This window comes from Hesperophylax consimilis, chromosome 23, assembly GCF_061612785.1.
Source record: "Hesperophylax consimilis isolate HC1 chromosome 23, BYU_Hcon_1.0, whole genome shotgun sequence".
In the NCBI taxonomy this organism is placed as follows: domain Eukaryota; kingdom Metazoa; phylum Arthropoda; class Insecta; order Trichoptera; family Limnephilidae; genus Hesperophylax; species Hesperophylax consimilis.
Window position 1 is genome coordinate 12,668,989 of NC_142858.1, and position 24,562 is coordinate 12,693,550.

The window sequence follows — 24,562 nt, forward strand, 5'->3', positions numbered from 1 at the left end:
GCCTAAATATGAACAATTACTAGAATGCATTGTGAAAGAACAGATGAGTAAATTTATAGAAAAAAATAACATCCTAGTAAAAGAACAATCTGGGTTTAGAAATAAATATTCCTGTGAAACAGCAATAAATTTTGTGATAAATGAATGGAAAACAGCTATGGATCAGAAGAAAATCACAATAGCAGTGTTCTTGGATTTTAGACGTGCTTTTGAAACGATGGACAGAGAAAGACTAGTAATGAAATTGAAGGACATAGGAATCCGTGCTAATGAATTGCAGTGGTTTATTGATTACTTAAAAAATAGAAAACAAAAAACCAAAATTGGAGATACTATCTCTGAAGAACAAGAAATCAACATTGGAGTTCCTCAAGGATCTGTTTTGGGACCGCTCCTATTTATTTTATATATTAATGATATAGTGAAGTGCTTAAAGTACTGTTCCATCAAACTTTTTGCAGATGACACACTTTTATATATTATAGCAAATAATATTGAAGATGCGTTGTCAAAAATACAAAATGAACTTAATGAATTATCTAAGTGGTTAAACATAAATAAATTGAAATTAAATGTAACTAAAAGTAAATTTATGGTATTAGGGAAAAAACTAAACGTACATACTGTCCTAAATATAGACAATCAAAATATGGAAGAAGTAAAAGAAATTAAATACCTGGGAATCATAATAGATAACAAGTTAAAATTTAACACTAACTTTGAAATTTTAAATAAAAAAATGGCAAAAAAGGTTAATTTCTTAAGTAGGATAAAAGGAAAATTGGACATTAAAACAAGGATATTGGTCTACAATACCACTGTAGCATCCCATCTAAATTATTGTACAAGTGTAATATTTCTAAGTAACAAAACCCAAATTAAGAGAATGGAAGTAATCCAGAACAGAGGCATGAGGTCAATACTGTGTTGTAGCAGGTACACCAGAATAAAAACCATGCAACGTCAACTCAATATTTTAAGTGTGTGGCAACGATTAGTTTATAATACCTTAGTGTTTATTTATAAGCTAAAAAATAAAATGTTACCTGACTATATGTCAAAGAATGTTAGAATTAATAGTGCAGTTCATTTATATCCTACGAGAAACTGCAACGATTTTAGGCTTCCTAAAACACACTTATCAGAAACACAAAACAATATTTATTATAAAGGTTTTAAAATGTTCAATGAACTCCCGGTAATTGTTAAGGAAGCTAAAAGTCTTGCAGTTTTTCGTGGATTATTTCTCAATGTTGTTAAATTTAAATTTTAGTATGTAAGAAGTAAATAATATTGTAGTAGTCATAGAAAAAATATATTAGGTATAAGATGTAAACTCTTATAACTAAATAAAATATACATTAAAAAAAAATAACCCGAACTAAATAAGTCTCACAGCACTCTCTAAATTTTAGCAAACATTTTAGCAAAAACTAACTTATTTTCATAAATTATCTTACAAATTTCTCGACAAAGGAGACATAATGAGCTTCGCAGATGATACTGTTATTATATTTCATGAACAAAATTGGAGAGGCATTTACGTATCCCCTTAAATTAAACGTGAAGAGAAAAAAATCTGACATTCACAAAAAATAAAAGAGGTTTACCAATGAATGAGCGTACATTCAAATTATACGAATGTCAAAACAATTTTCGTCACAGTAGGAATTTACTTGTTCGCATAGAGCCTTAATTGAGGGCATTAAATATCTTGGGATCATAATTGACTACCAACTCTATTTGATTCACATATTAATGGAACCTTAAAAAAATTCATCAAAATCATATCCTTGACATTGTACGTCCTTAAAATATAAGGAATAATATATTATTCTTTATGCCACTCTAATTTGGCATAATATGATGGGGCTTAGCAGAATTAAATGTAAAGTGACTAAATGTAACTCAGAAATATATATATTTTTTTTTTTTAATTATTTTAATATACATCATATGGGTTACATTTACATACATATTTTGCAAAATATAATATTAAGGTTCATATATGGTCATGTATACCTTATCATAAATACAATAATATATCATAAATACCATATTAAAGGTCCCCACAAGGACGCCAACAACAGAAATATTTTAATAGTTCGACGTTCCAAGTGCGAAAAATGCGGTTCCAAAAACATACCGGTTCATCATCTGAAAAAAACGAAGAGGCCAACAGCTAAAAAATAAAAACAGAGAAAAAGATAATAGACAAACTAAATTTACCTAAGCGTAATTTACCTTTGGACAAAAAGGCTCTGAAGTTTTAGCTGTAAAGTAAGTCATTCAAATCTTGGCTTAGGGAATTATCGAAAGAAAAACAGATTAGTATTTTTAAAACATCGTCATAAAAGTTACTGAAAAACCCTACCCAAACCATAAGTCTCACCATAGATGTCGCTGAAAATCCCCTATCTAAAATGTAGTTTTTCTTAGCATAGGATATCCTAGCGAGGAAAACTAACAAAATATTTGACTTTTATTTTATTTTTATTTGCACATATACACTTCTTAAAATGTAAAAATATTATTTGGTGATAAAATAAAAAAACGGAAAATACCAGAAGGGGTAGGCACTTAGGCAAGGAGCATAGACCCTCACTCTACTTTATCTTGGTACACGCTCCTTACAGGATAATTCCCATTCATGCTTCATCTTGTCTCAACGCAACTATTTTCATCTCGTAAAGTAAATTTCAACAAATGTTTCAGAAGTATTCATATATGTACATGATCCATTTCTTTCGATTTTAGTTGTTCAATAATATTAAATAAATCGGTATACGATGAAAAATCAGGAAGTTATTGAGATTGGTTAAATAGTAACAGCTCCTGACAGTATATTACAATATAACCAATATAACAACAAATCACGAATGAAGGCGCAAAAATGTTAAGTTTCATCATTAGAAACGTAAAACTTTTTAATAACATCAAGATAACCAACTTTAGGTAATTAGCTTACGTACGGAGCTATCTGGAGTGTGTATCAGTTATTTGATCTCCATTTTAGGAATTCTACATGCAATTCTAAACAATTTCTTAAAACGTCATTGTTACAGGTAATCTGTATGGTTTAACTATGCGAAAGCAGCTTCGTACTTCCATACAATGGTTATTGACAATACTATTCAAAATTCAATTTATTGCAAATAACACGTTCAATTTTTATCAGTTTATCAAAGTTTATAGAAATTATAAATCTTTCGTATTTTTTTATTACCTAAAATTCTTGATAGTTTTTTATGCTTGTTACGATGCAATAAAGTTATGTTAAATAAATAAAAGTTTAATTAGGATATTATTAATTTTTCAATGTTTTCCGGTCCCTCAAAATGTTCATTATTTGCTATACATACTACATAATATGTAGGTACAAGCTGATAAAACTTAAAACCTTATTGAATAACTGAGAAAAAATCTTTAAATGGCACGCGACGTCTTGAAATATGCATACAAACTCTAATTTTAATTAACAGGTCAACGTATGAAGAAAAAATAGTATTTTAATTTATTTAGAATCTCTTCCAATTATTCGAAATAATTACAGGCCCTTAACGAATGAATTAACAGGTATCCTGTTAAACTTTTAGTAAAAGAGATTATCACGACGTTGGAACTCTTGTTCATAAAAATCTTTATATTTTCGCATTTCGTCATTATAAATCATCAAGCCAAATCCAGGTGCACACGTGTTCCTATATATTAGAATTTTACTAAACGCTATCAGAAAACGACCTGCAATCCCGTTTTTAATCCGATTACAAATAATTTGAAGTTTTTTTTTTTAAATCATCATTACTCATTTTTCTTCTTGTGGAACTATGGTCAGGTCGGAAGAAGCATTGGAATATCCATCTAACGGGCTAAAAATTTTTTTCTTAAAAAGTAATACATACATTTCCGGGTTACTAAAAACCTGACAATATCCTATTACCGTCACAGTAAGCGAAAAATGTTGATTGTGTCGTGGTGGAGAACTTAGCCAGCCGCGGAATTGAACGAACGGGTGCGACTTAAATAGGTTTTTACCCACTTGAACGATTTTTGGCAAGTTTGCGTTGTTTGTCTTGAGTGATCGCTTGCCATAATGTGCCAAATTTATAGCTAAAAATATGGGATAAAGGGTGAAATCCAGGTGGATTCATTGGCTTTAAACATTGTTAACATGTTTTCATATTTAGATTAAATCAAATGCCCAAATCGAAAACCGAGCACTCACCGCTCGAGTGGATAAACGATAACGCAATATATTTTTAGTATTGTGTGTAACATGTATTTATATAGATCTACATGCTTTCGAAAAAAGTATTTCAAACATCAGTTTAAAGGTGAAGCCGGGTAGTAACTACCTACTAGTAAATATAACGGCCTTACCGCGCTTTACTAGCAGACATCAACCTGTTGCTGAAACCATTCTGCGTACATAATAATATCATGTAGATGAACTTGAAACAATCTGAACTGTATTGGAAATTGTATTCACACAGTGCTGTGGTTAAATTATAAATTATAGAATTTCACAGCGGCCGTGGAGACTGCCCGACTTACCTATCACTGGCAGAGCCGGAAGTGGAGTTTGAAGTTTGTTTGGAAATAAACAAACCAGTATTGAAATTCCGCGCTCACAGATTTCACGGCCGAATGCCGAAAGGCGGGAATGTTTGGAGGCTGCATGGGCTACTGTGCCGTGTAAAAAGCGAGGTAAAACTGCACGGGCACTTTCAGTGCTTAAATTCACTATATATGTTTATATACATATTATATGTATACTAAATAGTATGTTCACAATATAAGTCAATGTTATATACAATATGTAATATGTTCACAAAATAAGTCAATGTTATCGACTTTACAGGAGGAACACAACCCACGTACACATATGTACTAGCACGTAATTATATATATATGATATGTTTGTGCTCACAAAATTCTAAAAGTTGTCAATCGATAAGCAATGTAACGCATTACCTAGTAATCTAAAACTTCCGGCAACGAACAAAAAAACATTGGCAAAAGCTCTTAAAAGCTATTTCCTCAGCAGTTTTATTAATGACTGACACATTCTTTCTTTGGAACTCCAAAATAACTTCTGCGTTTATTTATTTTAATTTTGTCTTGTCTTTAATATAATGTTGTCTTTCCCGAAATGAGCGTTGTAAACTCACTGGGAATAATATATTATAACTTATTATTTTGTAATGTATTATTTTGTAATAAATAAATATTGACGAAAAATTGTTTTTAAAAGCGCGAAGAGTCTTTAACGAAACAGCTTTGCACTAAATTAAGACAAGGAGTCGAATTAATGACGATAAATGTAGTTTTTTTGTTAACATTAATGGCGGAAGACGTCCAGACGCTCGAGGAAGATATTCGCAATAGCGAAGCATTGCTGGGTCCGCTAGTTTGCAATTAAATATTTTTCGACGTTAAAATGAAATAAAAGTTGAAGCACAATTATGACTGTTTTAATTTAAAGTGTGAAGAATACAAATATTCAATCGATGATCAAAGATATGAATTGCACATCAACCGAAAGTACAGCTATGCGACCCTAACTCAAATATTTTCTGAAGAGAAAAATTGTTTTTTTAATTATTATTTTCTTAAATAAAAATAATAGACTTTGTTTAAAAACCACGAATTATTGTAAATTTTATTAAGACCGACCGGTTTTGCTTGGTACAACCATTTTTCAGGGTTGAAAATTTAACTGGTCGAAACAAGCGAAACCGATCGGTCTTAATAAAATTTACAATAATTCGTGGTTTTTAAATAAAGTATTTTATTTTTATTTAATAATATGTCAAACCACAAAGTAACTGCTTTTTACCAAAATCTTATTTTATTTTATAATTTTATTTATTTTACTTCATCAGTGTTTTTACTAAGCTAAATAACAAATTTGATGTTTTAAATATATTGAAATATGTATTTTATTATTTTTACACATTCCGTGAAAAACCATTAAGAACAATGCACAAAGAAAGCATGTATTTTTTAACTTTTCTTTGACAAACCATGGTTCGCTCGTCTTCTACAACAAACAAAAATTGGAATGTGTAATAAATTATTTCAAGTTTTTTACAGAAAAAACTTATTTAATTTTACATCAATAATTTAAATTTTAAAAACACAATCCATATGCATATGAGATTGCGATTTCATAGCCTTCTAACTATACAAATGTATTTTTGGGCTGACCGTTAACGGATAATATAACATGTTATTAATACAAATACATACCATTATCAAAATAATCAGTGAAGGACAAAATAAATTAGTGATTTTTATTGATTGATCACCCCTGTTGACTGACACCAACAATAAAATTAAACTGGACGTTTTCGGTAACGCATTCAGAACACAAATCAGAAATAAAACTATCGGAACATGAAACAAACGTTAACTCTGATAAATGGTGGGAATTTCAATCATTCCCAATGCTTCCTCTTTCCTGTATGTATTCATTCTTCTACAAAGAAATCCGGCAGTAAATCGAAAACTTTCAAGAATTTTTTTACCAGTGGCACTGCGAAAAGCTTTTGGGGACCAACCAGCCTCTCTAACCTGGCCCAAAATTTTTCTCAAAAAATATTATTGGTTTGCTACTTTTGGTGACTTAGCAGGGGTGCCCGGGTTCATGGGGGTGAGGTTTGGGTAGTTTTTTTCACCTACTGAATGGCAGGCTGGATCGGGATATAACACTTTGGGAAGACCTTTGACCTTTCCAGCCGGACTCTCTCCACCCATCGCCTTTCACCGCAATAAGAAGGATGGATTCATATGGATTCATGACCGGTCGGTGGCTGAGTTGACATCGCGTTTGGGTTCCACCCCGACGCAGTGTTCAATTCCTCGGCTGGCTAAGGCTGGACACATTGACCAGCAGATTCAAACCCACCCCTCTCACCCTTTTCCTTCCCAGAACTAAATGTTATTGCAGAGTTTTTGAAGAATTTCTAAGCATTCTAAGTTTTACATACAACTCGTTACTATTCCGGGATTAAGGCTTCCGATTCACGGTTTTCTTGTTCATGATGAGATTCGTATTCACCACGTTTAATGATGGTGTGCGAACACAAGAGAAAAACCTAATAATCAAAATGCAGATAGCTGTCTGATTGATCAGCTCTGCGCTAGTGTACGAAGATAAAAGCACAAAATAATAGCACTAGAAACTACAATAATTTCGCATTTTTGTTGTCATTCTAACGACATATTGTTCGTGATGGGCGTCCTTGCCGCGGAGGTGGGATGCCGGGAAGCCGGGCCGAAAATCGGAAAAGCGCCGAGGAAAGCCACCAAGGCAATAAAAGAGTGGCTTCTTGCGCGCTGCGGTTAGTTCTCCGCTAGCTGTCGTGGCGCCCACACGTGCAGTACATTCAGACCTAGTCCAGTGCCACCGGTTCGCGACTGTGTTACCTCTCTGCAAGCAAGCAAGCTAGCTAGTACCCCAACAAGGGAAGGAACGCGAGGTACCGAGTACCCCGAACAAACGTGAGTTTTCCTCTTTTCATTTTTTTTAATGAATGTGTATATAAAGCGATTTTGTTTTAATTTGTGATAAACGTATTTGTATTTTCTCATTGTTTTACCTGAAATTATTACAACATTTTGCCTTTATTGACTGACTCAAATGGGAAAAACATAAAAATTTAATGTATGCAAGATTTAGTGTGCATAGCTGTATGTTATTATATTTATTTTTTTTTCAATATAAATTATATATTTTATTTGAACTAAATATTATATTTTAATACGAAATTCTCCATTTCTTAAACTGTCGCAGTAAACCTTAATTACGTAACTCTTACTCGCACGAGTCTTTGTGGTTGAATTGGTCGCTAGCGTGCTAGACTGAAAAGACGAAAAAAAGTTTTGGTTTTATGTTTTTTGCGTAGTGAAAATACCTTCAAGTAGGTAACGCTTAAAAATTGGCAAAGAGTCGATGGTTACTGTAGCCGCGAAGAGAACGGCCAAGTGGTGCCGGTGGGGGGCGGTGTGAAGTGGGGTGGGGGGCGGCTTCAACTGGTGAGCACCAGACCAAACCAGAATCCTCTAACTCCGCAGGCATCTCATCACATCTCCACACATCTACTCGTTTCTTCACGGAACATTCCTTCAATCACTTTTTGCCATCAGGTGCTTCGGGTATAAAAAACCTCGCCTATCAATAATATTCCAAATACTATTCACTTATCTGAAGAGACCGCGAAGAGGATGTTTTCATGTTCCACACTCTCGTGTTATTTTTTGGCGAAAAGGCGTTTAATGTTACATGGTATTCCTTTGCACAATATTGTAACCCTACACTTTTTTGGGAAAAATATCAGCAAATCTTAAAACTTAACATAATAATAATAATAAATTGAGTCAATTATGAATTTTTCATTGCTGATGTAAGTAAAGTGTGACAACCTAAGTGAATTTTTCAGTTACAAACGGATTCATAACATAAAACATAGGATTAGGAAAAGAAACGAAAGACAAGAGTATTTCAAGGTAAATTGAATGATCTAGTTTTAGCTTCATATAGTGTACATAATAATTTTTTTTGTATGTATAGTCTAGTTAAAAATATCGATGTGGTAATAGTTCAAGTAAAATTAATTTCTGGATCTGTGTTAGTCTTGCAAAGAGGGAGATGAAATGTAAGTGACTGTCCGTTGTTGTGATTTGGAAATTGGCATGAAAGTCGTTGAAAAACAGGACTATCAATTAAGTTTTGTGCGATTTTAAATAACATTACCGAATCCGCTACATTTCTTGTCCGGCCACAATATCTGTAGTTCGATCACTGGCATTATATTACCTAATTATTTATTTTGCCCGAACACGATGCATCGGACAACAAGCATGATATAAAATTAATGATTGTTTAATTGTGTTTACGCATACCGATGTTTTAGAAACTACACTGGTCATACCATTAAGTCAAGAGCACTGTTATAATACTTAGTCACTTTTATTAACCATACATCGTGGTACTGCTCAGTCGTAGGTATTTTGAGGAGAAAGTTTTGGTTGATTGGATTCACGACACCTAAAATTAGTCTGCTTTAAAAGTAACTTAGTTAGATTATCGTTCGAAATGCGTAATAATATCGGAACACGTGTTCATAATTCATAAACCTGCGTTTGTTTTAATAATATATCTTGAGAGAAAGCACATTTTTAGGATTTTTAATGTAGGTACACTATTTCGAATTTCGTGACAAAACATTAGTTTTTTACTTAAACTCTGTCAGGATACCTATCAATTCATTCGTTAATAGCCTTAAATCCCGTTTTAACAGGAATACGAATAATTTGTCGAGATTCTTAAAAAAATATATATTTATTTTATCAGTAAGTTTTCTCCGTGTATCTGTAATATCAGTACGCAAAATTTTATCTTTCAAAAAACCAACCAGGAAATGCTAATATAAGTTGTACCAACGATGTAAACTAAGAATTTGATTATGCTATTATTTTAAACACGTTCGTTACTATTCCGATTAAATGATTAGTTGGTTTTGCATTGCAAAGAAGAAACGTAAATATGGCCTTAGAGCCCGATCAACAGAAATAGGTATGCACCCACACTAATTTCCCTTTTTCAAGTATTGTATCAAGTAGCAACTGACAATAGGGTAGACCGAGGCTATTCGGATCATTTTTTATGTTTTCTTGAAAAAAAATTAAAACTAATTCATTTTCGAAAAAAAAAATGTTTACTGTACATTTGATTGATAAATATATAACATATGGACATGACTAAATAGCTTTCCTTTTCAGAAAAAAACACTAAGAACGTAGAGAACAATATTACATCAGGCATTTATTGGAGACGTAACTTATACGATCTTCACACATATCGATTTTTAGCAGTCAACCCACGCAATTTGTAATATCGGTAATTTTACTATTATGGCATCCGGTAGATAGGAAAGCTATGTCTAAATTCTTTCATTGTCATTTGGTTACAATAGCCGAGATATATCCATATTGCTTAGCTTGATCCGAATAACTCACCTGATCCGAATAGCCTCGGTCTACCCTATATATTATATTGACTATTGCCTACAGCAGCGGCTGTATCAATATCGGACCGGTAACTGAACGGTGAAACATTTTGTAAACATTTCGCTGAAAGTATTCGAAGCGCCGATTATCCAGAAACGCTTATTTTATAGCTGCATTATCGAAACTCATAAAAAATATATACTTGTGCGAAAGGAAATAAAAGTCTTCTAACCTACGCAGGTGCTTGTGATATATGCATGATTCATGAATAAATGTTGAAAAAAAATCGTGTTTTTACGTGAAAGGTTTGCACTTTTAATTTTCTACGCTTCAAAATATGATGTACAATTATTGGTATCTGAAGAAAAAGCACTTTTGAAAAGTTGTATAAAGCCGTGAAAAGTGAAAAAAGTTTGACTAGATAAAGTTTTAAGCTAGTTTTTTATACGCTCATGGGGATTTTACATTAATTTTGTCATTGTTACAATATCGAAGTGTTAGTAATAAGCAATGGTTGATACAATACTTACATACATTGCAAAAAAACAATAATCATCTAAAATTATCAAACATAATATTTTGACTAGAACAATTTGTTTAGAAGTGTTTTAAGTATCGAATTTAAATTATGGTAAAAAATTCGATATCATTTGTATTCGTTTGCTTAATACGACGGCCTCCGTGATTGGGGGGTATGGCTCTCGACTAGCAATCCGAAGGTTGCGGGGTCAAATCCCGGCTATTTCACAACTTATTCATTTATAATAATGTACAGTATACTGCGGCTAGTTTCAGAGTGGAAGATTATTGAACTTCGTGTAAGACCACAGTTTATTATTAAAACGTTGTTTGAAATAGCTTTAGCCGTGTTTGGTGACCAGATATGAACAGCCGGGTAGCTACCAACCTTCCTCTTCCCCCTCTCCTTCCCATCCACACTACTTTCAGCCTCACAACATTCCCCAATTGGGGATGCCACAATCTCACTAGCTTCAGACGGTTGGTAGCAGTTGGGACTCCTGTGCAGTATCTGATAAAAAAATGTAGGCCAGAAATTGGCTTATTATTACTTTTCAAAAGGGTCCGATGTATTGGTGGTAAATTTTTTCAGCCACATACGCTTAATTGTAGAAAAGACTTGATGATTTAATTTAGTTTTTAATAACCTAATACTTATACAAGTTTTTCAAAGCAAGAAGAAGTTATTATTATTATTTTTTATTATTTTTTTTTTCATTAATAAAAAATAATAATATTAACTTCTTCTTGCTTTGAAAAACTTGTATAAGTATTAGGTTATTAAAAATTAAATTAAATCATCTTTCAAACCATACCTCATTCAACCGTTATTTTACTGTATTTTCGACTTTATCAGAGAGCATTAAAGTCATAATAATATATTTATAGCACAACCGTCATTGATGTAATAATGGTTGACTTTCGCGTGAAGTGAACCTAAAGAAAGTAAACGTCATTAATTTATGATATTGTAAAATTTCCAAAATGATTTGAGTTTTGTACACCTTAAAGTGTCTTATTGTCAATTTTAAAATCACCTCTATACATCTTTAGTTAATTAATTCTTTAGACTCTTCACCAAGCATTACTTATTTTACAGTATTTCTTGATTCTTAATTATTTTATTACAATCGATAGAAGTGGAGAACAATCCATTAAGAGATGGCATGACAAATTTTATTGAGACAAATTCATAAGTAGGGTCATGTCAAGATTCGAAATAAAAATAGGGTATTTAAATACGGGTGAAGCCAGGATAGAGTTGTGTGATGCCCCATCCTCTCTGCTTCCCCCTGTCTACCCTCGTTACACAGTTCAAGTCCCAAATTTAATACAATGGCACACTTATGTTCCACATTTAAAGAACGAATGAGTGTAAGTAAGTACTTGCCAATAGCAATATTATTATGTTGGTAGATACTTACTTTATTAATGAAGAATCAGTAAATTACTTTCATTATCGTTAAAGTTTAACGTCCTTAGAATCGATAAGAAAGTAAGCAAAAGATGGATACTAACGATGTTATTAAGAAAGCACCTAGTTAATATATCATATTTATTTTTAATTACAAAATATTAAAATTTCTATATTATTATTTCACATCAAAAGCTCTTAAACTATAACTAACTACTACTTAATGGAAAATTGAAATGGCAGTTTTTAATTAAATAAGTAAAAATTATTCTTTTGATAGAAAATAAAACCAAATAATGTTGTTAAATGAAATATGAGTAATTTTTAGAAGTGTTTAAGAAGATTAGTAGAAGTTTAGCAAATAAAGGTTATTGTACGCAGATTAATAAAATATCATCAATATCGAAATCATAGCTATAACCCTTAAAAAGACCACCTTTACGAAACTCCAAATATCAGTAGCTTGATGTCTTTATTGATATCCTTATTCCCAAGGATGTGTTAATCCTTGTTGTGATCTTCACGCCAAATCACATGATGTCTCTATTCAAATCCTTACTCCCAAGGATGCGGTACTCGCTGTAGTTACCTTCACACCAACTCACATGATGTCTTTTCAAATCTTCTTCCCAAGGATGTGATATACCTTGTTGTGACCTTCGCACCAGCTCACATGATATCTCTATTCAAATCATTTACCCAAGGATGAGGTATACCTTGTTGTGACCTTCACACCAACTCACATGATGTCTTTATTTAAATCCTTTTCCAAGGATGTAGTACATCTTGTTGTGACTTTCACACCAACTCACATGATGTATTTATTTAAATCATTTTCCAAGGGTGTAGTATATCTAGTTGTGACCTTCACACCAACTCACATGATGTCTCTATTTAAATCCTTTTCCCAAGGGTGTAGTATATCTTGTTGTGACCTTCACACCAACTCACACGATGTCTTTATTTAAATCCTTTACACAAAGATATGGTATACCTTGTTGTGACCTTCATACCACTCACATGATGTATCTATATAAATCCTTATAATTAATTCAAAACATTTATATTTAGCCATGATTATAGCTAAATAACAGTTATTCCTCGCATGACTCTAAAGATTGTTCTTTTGATGTTCTTCTTCTTTATAGAGCTTGCAATAATTAACTACAATAAATGTTATTATATCTACTGACGAAGCGCTTGTATATAATCCTATTGCTTATTCATGCGCCAAATTAAACCTTCATTAAGAAATTTCCTTCGTCGAAAAACAGATAAACCACTTTTTTTTATAATACATCTTTCAATACGTAATGTTACATAAACAGGGGTCTTCATTAATAAACCTTATGAATATAAGCGCTTATAAATGTTATTATTAATAATATAAACGTTAAATAGACAACAAAAGTAACTAAATGACTGCCATTTGCGGCAAACACTTGCTTCGCCAGTGAAAATACGGTACGATTCGCAACGCTTCGTGTAACGTATACAATATTTACCCTTGCAATCTTACAATGGTCACTGTTTATCATAATAATAGTCATTATTAGACAAGTATACGTATAGTATACATATCTTTTAGTATTAACTTAATAGAAATCTATTTAAAGTATAAATATATGATGCTTCTTCTTAGTACCTAGATACTTCTATACAAATACACGTGTCCGATAACATATTAACTGATAAAATCCAATCAAAAGCCGGACAACTGCATGAGTGACTTGTATATACGTATTTTTTTACGCTTGGTGAAACATTACGATAGATATTTTATATAATGAATTTATAATTATTATTTACTATCCGTTTTTGAGTTTCAAGTTTCACACTATTTTTAAATGAAACTTTGGGTTCATCACTACCGGTTTGGGTACAACCGTTCCTACATCAGGACGTAGGTATATAAACTGACAATAGATAATGAGTATTATAAATTATTATTTTAAGACACGAATAAGAAACCGAAGGAGAAAAAGCGAATAAGGGAATAATTTTAAAAAATATTCTCCAAAAAACATGTCTTGACTTATATTTTGATTATTTGACGGAATTTTAAAAGCTTTACAGCTCATGACATTAATGATGTTGACAGTGGAAAAATGTTGCATTGTTCTAAAAACACCAAAGAATAATATCTGTACTATTTTTATAACACCAGAGCTCACGGTTCTATGGCAATTAATGGTAATAATAATAATAGTTGGTTGATTTGTGTACCGCCGTTTTTTGTGAAGGGCGCAGTACAAGTAAATACAGGGTTTTCCAATAAGAGGTGTTATTTTGAATAGCCCGCTATTTCGGTAGATGTTACTTTTGTAGCTGTAAATTTTTGACTTTGACAAGTAAAAACTACGTTATTAATAAAAATGGAACAATACACGCTTCAACAACGCATTGCAATTATTAAGATTCACTTGAGTGAATCAAATGCAAATCATATTGAGTGATGAGGCCCATTTCCACCTCAGTGGCTTCGTCAACAAGCAAAATTGTCGCATCTGGGGCTCGGAAAGCCCAAGAGTAAATGTTGAAAAACCTCTCTATCCTCAACGTGTGACTGTTTGGTGCGGTTTATGGCCCGGCGGAGTCATTGAACCTTACTTTTTCGAAAATGAGGCTGGAGCAACAGTAACGGTAAATGGATTGCTATCGAGAGATGATTAATGATTTTTTATGGCCGGAATTGGATGGTATTGATCTGGACAACGTTTACTTTCAACAAGACGGCGCTACGTGCCACACAAGCAACAAAACCATTGATCTTCTACGATTAAATATCAAATTAACACCTCTTATTGGAAAACCCTGTATATGATAACAATAATTGGCTCTTAACTAAGATTTCTACTTATAACTAGTGACTTATAGATAGTGACTTAGGACTGAGACATATAACTATTGGCTTTAAACTAGTAATTTAAAATGACATTACATATTTGCAACTGTGATTTCAGCTAAGTAAATAAAAATAAAGTTTTTGGTTATTTGCTTCAGATAACATATTTCTGCGTAATACTTCATAGTTAAAATTATGGCCCGCCTACATTACTGGTTGTGCCTGCAGTGATGCCGTACCTACTATGGCTACACTCATCGCAGATCACGCTGAGCACACTCTGGGCGCGTGTTCGAATCAATTTTTATTTAAGTTTCTGTCACTAAAAATACGAATACAATTAACCATCAGATTTTTGATCGGCTAACGATCGAACACTAAGCAGTTAGCTGTGTCTTTAATGACAGTGATAAAGGACTTTATGGACATGGACAATTAAAAAAAAACATTCTGCCTTTTCCTATCACGTACTAGACTGATTACCAAACAAGTCCTTGTAACGATGATCTTCAAATATTAATGGTCGTTACTAAAACTCCAGCCATTGTAGTATTTAGTAATGAAAGTGATTAAATTTTATTAAAATCATTTGCTAATTTTAATGACCGAGTAAAATTTAGGAGATTTTTTAAGTAACTTGCGGAATTGATTCTAAGAAGACAACTTTACTTATTTTTACTTTTTTTTTGTTTTTTTGTTTTTAGTAATTTTTTTTACCATAAAACATCTATGGATACGATTTTAGGCTTGGCAAAATATTAATTATCATATAATGACGGATAAACGTGAAATATATTGTCATTTACTTGCTGGAAAGGACTGCTGCGATATCTCAGTGGTTTTTAAAGCTGCAATAACTCATTTCTCGTAAATATATATATATATATATGAAACATACACGATCAAGAAGCATCTTATATATGCTTATCGAAACGTTATTTCAGAAGTAATTGTGCATGATAACTCAACACAGTGACAATTCAACACACTTTTAAAAAGTGATATAAAGTCATTAGAAACGATGAAAAAAAAGTTTTAACCTAACCTAACCTAACCTACATAACCCAGTTAATAAAGTTTTTGTTTCATCACTTTCCATGGCTTTATATAACTTTCTAAAGATGGGATGAATTATCATTGTGATGATTTATCCGGTTACCGAATTAACTGTTTCAAAATTAGAAATAGCAAACACTAATACTAGAAAAATATTAATGACATTTACACAATGAAACAGAAAAAAACCCGAAAGAAGAAAATTTTTTTGCTCTATCGCATCATAATTAATATATTTATATATATAATAATTATACAAATATACATAAAAAAAATATAATTATTTATATATTTAACATATATTAAGGTGTGTTAGATATCTAAGATATCTCAGTTATTTTCATTGGGGTGTTTTTATGTTTTTCTGTTTATTTTTTTTCTCTGTATGTAGCATGAATTTTATGTGGAAACTTCACTTGTTAATGCAACGCGTAAAATGTGATTATTTATATAAATTGTAAAACTGTTTGTTTTGCCAATACACTCAAATAAAAAATATTTTAGAAAACCAAGACCAAACTTATATAGATCCATAATTATTGTATTCAAAATTAAAATTGTAACTTTCTTGAATTCATTTTGCTTTTAGCTTTGAAGTAATCGATGACATATAACTAAAGTCTGGTACTTACCGTTTAACAATAAAAATCATTATCAGTGATGTAGTACCTTCAGAAGCTAGATAATTAGCTACTTATCTACTTAAATTAGATAGGGCTCAACGAAGCTCAACGAAGCAATCACGCGACACAATCGTTACCGTCCTTCCATCAAAAAGTCCCAGCTCATGCAAAATAGGTACGAGTCTGTCGTTTCAAGGGATGCAGCCTGTGTCAAGGTTGCCGGTAATAACTGTGCTCGTCCCGCATTTCCTGGCTTGACGTTCACACCCACAACGTGTAATGTACTATGCGTATTAAATGAATGTATGCTACATGTCATACAGCAATAGCAATGGTAAATATACGTTAGTTGATGCATTCAAATAAAAACGCTTTAAAAAGTGACTTGAAAACTGGAGACTTAAAAGAAAGCCTTAGGGGTTATGTGAATAGTCCTAAACTTATAGGAATAACCTGGCATATTATAGTCTGAGGACAGAAACTGGTTTTGAAAACTCTAAAACTACATTAGAAAATTTCTGAAAAGCTTCTCCCTATGTACGTATATCGCCCCTTTTTTGTAAAACTTTCTTAAAAGGAAATCTAAGTATTGGAGTGACTAACGTTATATACATGACTTACACAATCTGGCTAGTCAAATCGTTCTTATTTTTTTTTTTAAATCTGCCTTACTTTGGCTTCCCAAATATCTCCAGTTTTACAGATTGTTGTCGGCTCTCACCCATTATGTTGAGGAAAATGTTGGGCACGCAGCCTTGGAGCACCTTTCATTTAAATAGTAGTAGAATGCATTAGGTATCCGTTCATTATGTTCGTCGAAGAAGGAATCCACCAAACAAAACAAAATAATAAAAAAATAATAATAAAATAAATATTGAATGAAGGGTTAATGCAGGTAACTCCATTAATTGAGGACTGAACGCAGTTGGCGCTAACAAAAAAATGTCCAAAGAAGCGAAGCTAGCAGTCCATAATGGAGTGCTGGTACCTACCCGGATGTACGGAAGTGAGGCATGGAACTGGCAGAGAAAGGATAAAATTAGACTTAATTCTGTATAAATGAGATCCCTGAGGCGTATATATGGAAAAACCATGTATGAAAGGATGAAAGTAGACTTAATTCTGTATAAATGAGATCCCTGAGGCGTATATATGGTAAAACCATGTATGATAGTGTGAGAAATGTGCAGATCCAAAAAGAGTGCAAGGCTGATGTGAGCGTAATGAGTAAGATCAAGAAAGGGGCGCTTAGATGGTTTGGGCATGTAGAGGGAATGAGCGAAGAAAGGAGTGATATACGATGAAAATGTGAATGATGAGTCAGAATAATCGAAGAGTATGTATGAGACGATGAATGAATGTGAATGAGGCAAGGAGTGTGTGCCAAGACCGAGTTGTGTGGCGGTCCATCCTCTCTGCCTACCCCTTCGGGTAACGGCGTGATGGTTAGTTAGTTAGTTTTTTTTAAAATTAAATTGATAAAAAAAAAATCATTACTAAGATTACTGTTTTTTTTGTGATCAATCTTAAATTCCCATTCACGGATATATTTTGTTTTAGAAATTACCAAAATTTCTACACATACCAGCTCTCTCCAGTAGTTCTTTTCAAGCGATGAGATTTAACGGGTATAATGTACGAGTATAAAATGAGTAGGTGAAGTTCGTGCACGATATATTATATCATAATTATCTTTCATTGTCTGATAAATAAATTGGATGGCATGTGACAGGATAATATTATAATGTAATATTAAATTAATACCTGTAGTTATTTTTAAATTGGTTAATTATAATCTCGATTCATTCATAAAAGTAGCTCTCGTACATAAACTAATAGTCGTGTATACGATGCATTAAATACCCATAAACGATGAGCAATGGCGTTATGAACTTCGCACATAATTTATCCTCTATTTTTTAATAGGGGAAACTAGAAAAACTATTTTCACCTCACTTTTCCATCATGAGGTGTGAAGTATACATATTTTTCGTTATGATGTTTTATTGCTAGTCCCTTATTTAGTGTGTTAGGGACTCATATCTTTATAAATAAATTGAAATTTCAGTAATTCCTTGACTAATTACAATTATCTACTTAATACTTATTTCCTAAAATATTAACATGGCCCGTTTTCGTTCGTTTTATAGTTTGTCTTTGGGTAGCCTGCAAAGCTAACCATGTCAAGCGATAAATGCTTACCCACACAGAGAAAACTTACTGATATAAAACAATTAATTTATTAAAAATCTGGTCAAATGATTTGTTTTTCTGTTAAAAACGGGACTACAGGCCTTTAACTAATGAATTGACAGAGTTCCTAACAAAGTATCAGTTAAAAGCGAATGTTTTATGAGGACGGCGGAACACGTGTTCATATAAATATTTATACACTAATATTGTTGCATCCCTTAGAAGGGTTCTCGATATATTCTGAATGACTAATATTTTATCAGGATATTTGCGTACTATCACTTTTTTTGCCAGTATTATTTTTCTCTATGTACAATCCGCGATGTATTAATCAGGGAATATACCTATAATTATAACAAAGATTGTCTTCCTCTCAAGACAGACCTGTTCTACACCAATCCTGCCTATTCACCATAATTAGTTTTGGGTTAAGGCTAGATTATGTGTTAAATTATTTATCGATCCACAATCTACATCTATGTACATGATGTTGTTACATTAGTTAATTAGTAATAACATAGAAATTAATTGTAAATTTGTACAGTGCCCTTAAGGTGATTTTGCACACAAACGGCGCTATATTAATCACCATGTTATTACATTATAATATTATACAGAGATGGAAGAGCTTAGAACATTTTTTTTTTATAATTGACTCGATTCGCTTTTTCTCTTATTGCTGTCTCGTCTATTGAGACGGTATAACGACCGATTACATTGATGTTAAATGATAGAACATTGTAACAATACGAGAAGTGATTTTGTATTTCCTAGTTCCCATTTACTAAACGCGACCACTCACAAGACGAAGTTTAAAATCAATGAAATATTAATACGTTGCAAAAGACGTCTCCTCATATTTTCATAATATATATTATATTGTTATTGCCAATTAATTATGAAGCGTAATGATCAATAAAATCGTGTGATTTTTGTCATTAAAAAGCATACAACAGTGAAAAAAAGATCTATGCATCAAACATCGTATTTTGAAAAAAAAATATTTATAACCACACGTTGTCGAGTCGTGATCTAATAAAACATCATTTAATACAATATGTATAACAATATCAAAAAGAACATTTATTTAATACAATGCTGAAACCATCGACGAAGAGGAAGTAGAAGTTTTACTGCCAGTGACTCATGGAATGTTCGGTTATAGTTTTAAATTCTTACTAAAAATCGTTGTTTAAATATTACGCTGCGCTTAAGGTAATAGTGAAAAACTTGACTCATTACCATGGCATCTGTTTGGTCAAAACGGTATTAAGGCGAAGCTTAATGCTAAATCACTTTTTTGATTAATCTTTTTAACGAACTGGTTTACATTATAAATACCAAAAATATGCTTTATTTAAATTGAAAGTTTTCCTATCGTTCCCCTTGAGTAGAATCCAAATAATTAATTGAAATTACTCAATAAAAAATTTAAATTTAAACTGTTAATTTTTTTCAATAGAAATGTGTGAACGCGTTAAGGATATTACAAATACAGCATAAAATTATCTGTGACAGTTTCACTTGATTAACTTTTTTGCTTTCTTATAAAATTATTTACAAAATAAATAAAAACCAGTTTAATGCTTGAAATCGAACATTTCTAGACTACGTTTGTCAAACGATTTTAATACCTATTACCTATAATATAAGGTATACCAAGAATATACACATTTTTGGCTTGTAGCTTCTTCTTAAGGCTCAAGGCTGGCTTTACCACGCCATCGTTAAACAGGCGTGTAATGATCTAATATTCACATTCTATTCGAGTACTCATATGATGTAATTGAACAAACTTTAAACATTTCTTCTTTGGAAAAACGTAAAAAGCACTCTTATCTGATTTGCACATTCAAAATTATCAATTGTATTACTGACACCTGTTTTGTTGCGGCTCATCCAGTTCCGTCCCGTCCCGTAGACTCTGAAATAATGAATTGCTGTTCCTCAATCAACATTCCACTAATTATGGTTACCACTCTCCTTTGTCCAGAATGTCGAGACTTGTAAACTCACAGTCAAGTCAAAGCATTGAATTTTTTAGTGTAAGCCTGAATTAATTTCAAAAGTCGATACGTAATGTGTAATTTTTAAAGCCCTTTAAACCTTCTTCATGCATTGTAATTGTAATTGCCTAGTAACACTTGTAATTGTCTTCCATCTGTACTTTTTATGTTATACGTATATTGTATTGTATACGTATACAACAGTTAATTGTTAACAGTAAATTGGATGACAGAACAGTCACAATATACAAAATAAATATAGGTCCTAACCAATAGGGATTTAGCGCAGTTGGCGCGGTTGACGCCAGTCCAGGTTTAAACCTCAGTCTATTAATCTTTTTTTTTTAAATTTTGAAATGCATTTGTAAGTTTACAGGTGGGAAGGAAGGTTTAATCCTCAATCAAACTTTTTTTTTCTTCTTGAGATTGGCTTTTAGCCGGCCCAAGAGATGGCACAACTAGGTCGAAAATTGAAAGTATATTTATTTTTGTAAAAAAACGTTTTTTTTATTTAAAAAAAATTAAAATATCAATCTTTATGTGTTAAGTGTATGGTTTTCTAATGACGGAAGTAAACCATTATATTCTGCTATTAGTTTTATTATTGGTATTGATGGTGTTGGGTTTTAGCTTCAACAGGCGTAGGTTTTGCTGTTTGTAAACCAATGTTGTTCATGTTATAAAATATTGTTTACTATTTTTACAATCGTGAATATATTGCCCACTGAGATTAAAAACGTGGTGTTTTTTATAAATATTTTGATTGTATGCCTAATTATAATATTTTGTTGTTTCGCGATGAATTCGACCTTTTCCTTGGCAACTCCCAAACACTTTAGCGTATGACCACGGGACAAAACACCTCACAAAATAGAACAGTACACAGTGCAATCAGTGTATTACTTCCGCAGAAAACGCCCCGTACGAATTAGTTAAGGCGATGCCATACGTAGTAATGCAAAATCATGTGTTTTTAATTTGAAAATTTTGTCTCCTAGAAATGTTTCAGATGCTTTAATTAAATACTGCGAGTAGAAAACATCTTGGCCTTTGAAATAATCGAGTATTTTTTAGATAAGTCTTTTTATAAGCCCAGGAAAAAAATATGTATGAGGCCTATAAAAACTGCTTTAAAGTTCAAAATCTCCTACTTACGAACCCATTTTCGGTTATGATTTTATTGTATAATGTGGCAAATTAAGTTATTTATAAAATGATCGAAAAAAAATTAAATATTTATGCCTGAAAATCCACAAAATAAAATAAAAGGCACTTTTTGGCCATGTTTTTTTCTAGCATAAATCAAAACAGACGGATGGTGTTAAGCGGGAATTTAAACTTTATCACCATCTATGTAAGGGTTGTTATTGAGAGCGGCTCAATTTAAAATATCACACGACGTAGTGCATCGCCTTAATTAACATATACACTAATTTGCACTTGTATACTGAACACAGAAAAAAAAACTTTACAAACTCATTGATCTGATGATGATATTGAATCTAGATCGATATAATTAAGTACACTGTGTGATATTGTTCTCCAATCAAAAATCACACATATTTATGTACGTTGTAAACCTAAAGTATGTCAAATGTATTACAATCCATAACATCCATAACTAAATTATGTATTATTGTGTGTTTGCTTTTTTAATTTGTATTATAATTGTGCGTATGTCCGATTGGCTCGGCCGAGCTAATCATTTTTGCGCTTCGATTATTTCCAAAATGATTGTTTGAGTCCACAATTCGAGAAGAAGATGACCCCTATTGGTCGATGTTCGTGGCGGGCGTCGCTGATTGTAGGCGCGCTCAATGCTCAGATCGAGGCCCGCTGTACGAACTGTCTCTACTGGCGAGAAGGCGGCGGCCTGAGAGATTAAGGCATTGCGGCGACCTAATGTAACTGTGTTGTCCTAAGATGTTATAACTTTGTTGCCGGGTAAGTGTCTAAATGGCGTCTAAAACATGTTGTTATTCTAAGGTACTATACAATTGCGGTAACAGACCGTGTCTCATGGTGGCATCGTGAAACTCCAGAGGTGAAAATCTAAAATTTAATTTTCATTCCAAAAAACATTTTCCACACTAAAATAAAGAGTCGTTGGCAGCTATGCACATACCTGAGAGATTTCTTTGCAAAGTATACTTAATTCTCAATTCATTCATTCAAAAAATTATTTTGGTTTTATTTTATAGAATACATATAATCTGGTCTGAAGTTTCGGTGAACCACCCCGAAGCATGGTGTGTAATGGTACGTATACATTTGCGAACCGAAACTCGAACCGAGCCACGAATTACGGGAAAGGAACGAAGCAACCGCAAGCGGCGTTTCGCTCCCTTTGCGGTTGCTTTGTTCCTTTCACATAAGTTGAAGTTCAGTTCGGCTTTTCGGCTCGCGTATATATACGTAAAATAAGAGAAATATGCGGCTGTAGATGAGAGAGTGTTTTGCGCCGGTGGTTTTCGTTGGCTTGTGGCCTGTGGCATTGCGTTGACTTATCTCGATGGGAAATAAAATTTAGAATTGACGGTCACAGGGCCCTAAAGTGGAGCTTCGGTTCGAGCCTCGACCCACGTGACCAGGTCCCGAAGGAGCCGATCTTCAAACTCCGCTAAAGACCTGCTAAGGACACTTAATTCTGCGTCAATGCATCACCGTCAATTACGATAAAAGTATGTACAAAATGATTAACGTAACTTTAAATTAATAATTTGTATTCCGTTTTGAATTAAGTTTGTGGTAAGTAGTGTGGTGGTGGTGGTAAATGGTGGAATAAAACGTAATTTAATATTTTTTTAAATAACTTCGTCACACACTCCACACAACCCACGTGAGCCGTTCAATTAAGTTATTAGATACTTCAACATTGATGAGAAAGCCTGAATACATTGCTAAAGTCGCAAATGATTTCAAACACTTTATTTTTCACTTTATTTATTTACTTGTGGGAACTGCGCTATTGCACGTTGTGGAGTGTCTGAACTAAGCTAATGGTTTGTGATCTTAAAATGAACATAATTTTACTATTTACATAAACTAATATTATTATTACGCCTCAGAAGTTAAAACCACGTTGATGCTGCTAGTTTAGAAAACAACAACAAACTAACATGAACATTTGTTATAGAGTATTAGAGATTCAAATGCTTAAAGAAATTTTAAATAAATTCACGTGTTAAAATCATTTGTCTTTTAAGATTGACAGCGTTACGCCAAATTACATAAACTTATAATTAATTAAAATCTATTTTATTGTTTCATACCTGTCAGAGTCAATTTTTTACCTGATTTTTAAAACGTGTATTTCATATTTGCCAACACTTTAATTGTACTTTCTAAACACACGGCGTTGTTTTTCGAAGATTCAAAGAACCGTTGATCTAATTTGAGTTGGTCAGATTTTTTTTATTCTGCCGTTCCACTTCACGGCATCTTGTCAATAGTAAACAGTGGCATCGGTATGTTTAAACCGACCGTAAAACAGGGTGATTTATAATAAATATATTTAATATCTATTTTACAAACATATTATATTAAATATTACAATTGATGCTCTTTTCATTTTCAACGTAAATTTTTCTAATAACTATTATCAGCCGTTGGTCAATTTCCCCTTCGAAGAGCTCAAAAGTGGAACAAAGTATAGTTGCTTGTGCCAATAATACAGTTTCTTTCGATTTATGGGGTATTTTCTCTCATCCATATGTCGAAGACAACATGACATTGACACGCTCAAGACGTGACCAAAAAGTAAGAGTCGCACTGCGCGCCACGGCCTTTGAAATTAACGAATTTTTTTTTTACATATTTGAATGGCGCCATTTGATCAAATGTGTAAATGGTAAATATCACACAATAATAACAAGTGAATCCTAACCAAGCT

At 32.5% G+C, this 24,562-nt stretch overlaps 1 protein-coding gene across 3 annotated transcripts in view; it reads left to right on the top strand.

The window, feature by feature from the left end:
• Positions 1-7,367: 7,367 nt before the first annotated feature.
• LOC149412338 (UNC93-like protein) overlaps positions 7,368-24,562 on the top strand; it is a 105,072-nt gene continuing 87,877 nt past the window's right edge. For 2 of the 3 annotated variants that reach the window (XM_089646081.1, XM_089646083.1), the window contains exon 1: positions 7,368-7,506. The gene's annotated coding sequence lies outside the window, so the exon portion shown is untranslated. Of the gene's footprint in view, positions 7,507-23,215; positions 23,352-24,562 lie in introns of all 3 variants that reach the window. The other variant, XM_089646082.1, reaches the window with a different exon arrangement.